Consider the following 3,703-nt stretch of genomic DNA (forward strand, 5'->3'; position numbering starts at 1 on the left):
CCCCTGTGGGTTCCGGGACTGTCACTCCTTACGGGAGCAGAACGCCTGCTCTTGCTCCCTACACTGTTACCCAGGCAGATGAAACGTGCAACTTAAAAGCATTCCTGCTTAGACCCCTGCCCCAGCACAAGCGATAACCTTGCAGCCTGAGAAACACGAACAAGACCCCAGCCATGGGGTCAGTTCTGACCCACGACCACAGAGGCCTATGCAGAGGCCCATGGCTGTAAGTCTTTACAGGAGCAAGGAGCCCATCTTTCTCCCGATGAGTGGATGGTGGGTTTGAACCACAGACCTTGTAGTTAGCAGCCCAGCACTTAGCCCACAGTGCCACCAGGGTGCTTGTTGTTGTGGCTAGATGCTGGCCAGTCATTTCTGACGCACAGCCACTCTGGGGACCTTCCTGCCAACTGCTCCATCACAGAACAATGTGGGATCCTGCTGCTGCGCTTCATTCCGACCAAACCAGTGTCCCCCAGTCAGCTCTGACTCCTGATGTCCCCCGTGTGGCAGAGAAGAACTGGGCGGCACGGAGCTAGCAGGATCTCCCGCTCTTTCTTCCAAGGCCTGTGGGGTGGCCTCGAACCTTCAGCCTTTCAGTGAACAACCACGCCCGTTAACCATTTGCACGGTGATGGACTCACTCCTACTGAGACGCATTCTGTGGGCATATTTGCGGCTCCCCCTCTTCCAAAGTGCTTACTGCGCTGCCTTGACATGAGATTTCAGGAGCACCTTCTCTCTACGTACATAACGTCACAGAGCGGACAATCACTCTGCAGCCCAATCCGAGGTGTGCTGCCACCACGCATGAAACACAAAGCGCCCCATCCGCCCTCCTAGGTCAGCCAGGCTGAATCCTGAGTGCTCGCCTCCGGGTCTGCCCAGCAACAACCGCCTACCATGAGCCTTATCACTGGTCTTCCCTCTGAGCGCCGCTTACTAGCTCCTTACCAAGTAGGAAATTCATTTTGGAACTATTTTCAGAGCATGCACAAACACATGCTTAAGGATATATTAGCTGTATTACTTCTACCCGGTGAAAGAAATCAATCTCTCGCCCTGCAATAAACCCCGCACGTAGGAGTGAGAACAGCCCTCTCAGGCGGGCCTGCCTGGGTGGAAATGCACTGTGGAAATGGACAAACCACCCAGAAAGAGGTGGCAGAACTGAATGCAAGGCAGGCCCACCTGGGATGCTCATCCACAGATTCCATTAGGGAAAGAGCCACAAGATCCTGTTTGCTTTCTGTTCTCTCGGAAAATCGTCTCACCAGCACATCCTGAGTGCAGGTGGCCTAGACAGTCCTGCTGCCCTTACACTGGGGCTCTCAAACTCTGCCCGCCCCACGCAGCTCATCCCGCCCTCCTGCTCTTGAATTCTGATCTCGGTCAGTGACGTCATCACCAGCCGGCCACCGGAGTCGGAACCTGGAAGTGACCCTAGAATCCCATCTCGTCCTCAAACCTCTCCCTTCCCGCTCCCCCCAAATCCCTAAATCCTGGAGCCGCCCCCCGAACATCCTTTCCTCCTCCCCATCAGTGGTTCGCAACCCGTTTCTCTAATCCACTCCCTAGAGCAGCAGTTCTCAGCCTGTGATCGCCTGATTCCTAACAGTAGCAACATTACATTTATGAAGTAGCAATGACAATAATTTTATGGTTGGAGAGTCACCACAACACGAGGGACTGTAGGAAAGGGTCGCGGTGAGAACCCCTGATCACCTCGAGCAGGGGTGTCAAACTGGCGGCCTGTAGGCTGCATGCAGCCCCTGAGGTAATTTTTTGTGGCCCACGATGCCCTGAAATAAAATGTAACGAGGGAATGTGTGTACGGTATTACCTTGATCGCCCCTACGTGTTATTTTCTTCATGACATTTTTTTTCTATTTTCACTTTATTTCAGAATACCGTGGGCCACAAAAAAATTACCTCCGAGGCCGCATGAGGACCACAGGCTGCCAGTTTGGCACCCCTGATCTAGAGGCTCCAGGATCCAACCAAACAGCCAAGCAAATGTGCAAAAACCCTTGCACTAAACCAAATGTCTATGCATTGCTGGATGGAAACTCAACCTGCTCTGTAAACGTTCACCCAAATATCAATTAAAAAATAATAATACTAAATCTTTCCAAACAACAGCTTAGCTTAACTAGTAAGGAAACTGGCCTTGAGCAATGGGCTCTTCTTTTAAGAGGGGTCTCGCACAAGGTCAAAGAGACAAATGTAACTCGAAAGATGAGCTGGGAGACTTAGAGGGCGGTGTGTCTAGGTGAATGGCGGAGAGTGACTTGAACCAGGAGAACAGGCCCAATGAGACCATCCGAGGATGGCATCAAGGTCATGGAACTGTCCACGTGGACGCTGTTGGCCTGACGGACAGTCTCAACAAGAGCAGCGAGAATAAAATGGAAATGTAAAAATAAACAGAGGAAGCCAAAATGATAGTCATGTAATCTATCTTGGGAAAAAGAAAACCCCAGCCTGGAAAGCTGTGGAGACACATGTGTTGGGGAACAGCACGGCACGTGCTACAGGGTTTCCCTCTGCGCCCCCAGAGGTCAGCTCAGCACACTGGCCGGCTTTCCTTGGGGCTGCTGCTGGCTTGTCCTTAGGGCAGCAAAGCATTCTTCAGTGCACAACGGCTCTCCTGCTCTAAGACAAGGGAAGGGGGAGAGACCAGGGCCCCAGGAAGCATGTGGGGAGGACCGCATTGTGTTCTGAGGCCTGCTCTGCTTTGCCCACCACTATAGAGAGCCTTGCTGTGTGCTGATTTCAGATGCCTCACCACCCCTTACAAATGGCCAGGATATTTCTAACAGCTTTTACTAAGAGCTACTCTTAAAAACTCCCCAGAGCACACTCCAACATGGGAGATCAGGTGTGTTTCCTTGTGCAATGTGGTGCACAGGGGTAAGTGACAATGGGGAGACCAGCCAGGCACTGCGCTGAGGCCAGACCATCTTTTGGAAATGGCTCTGTGTGTATCCCTGTACAGGAGGGAAGAAAGTTCTGACGTTGCTATTCCACATGGGGAGCAAAGAGAGAATCCACGTAGCAACAGGTAGCTGGGCGAATAGACTGGTGCATCCACACAGACACTAGTCAATTGTGGTACATCCACAAAGTGAGACACTAGTCCACTCTGGTGTGTCCACACAGTGAAACACTAGTCGACTGTGGTGTGACCACGCAGTGAGACACTAGTGGACTGTGGTGTGTCGACGCACGGAGACACTAGTCGGCTGTGGTGTGTCCACGCAGTGAGACACTAGTGGACTGTGGTGTGTCCACACAGTGAAACACTAGTCGACTGTGGTGTGACCACGCAGTGAGACACTAGTGGACTGTGGTGTGTCCACGCAGTGAAACACTAGTCGGCTGTGGTGTGTCCACGCAGTGAGACACTAGTGGACTGTGGTGTGTCCACGCACTGAGACACTAGTGGACTGTGGTGTGTCCACGCAGTGAGACACTAGCCGGCTATGGTGTGTCCACGCACTGAGACACTAGTGGACTGTGCTGTGTCCACGCGCTGAGACACTAGTGGACTGTGGTGTGTCCACGCACTGAGACACTAGTGGACTGTGCTGTGTCCACGCAGTGAGACACTAGCCGGCTATGGTGTGTCCACGCACTGAGACACTAGTGGACTGTGCTGTGTCCACGCACTGAGACACTAGTGGGCTGTGGTGTGTCCACG

The sequence above is a fragment of the Echinops telfairi genome, unplaced genomic scaffold, assembly GCF_000313985.2.
Source record: "Echinops telfairi isolate 266 unplaced genomic scaffold, ASM31398v2 ScPeMD7_7473;HRSCAF=8511, whole genome shotgun sequence".
Classification (NCBI taxonomy): domain Eukaryota; kingdom Metazoa; phylum Chordata; class Mammalia; order Afrosoricida; family Tenrecidae; genus Echinops; species Echinops telfairi.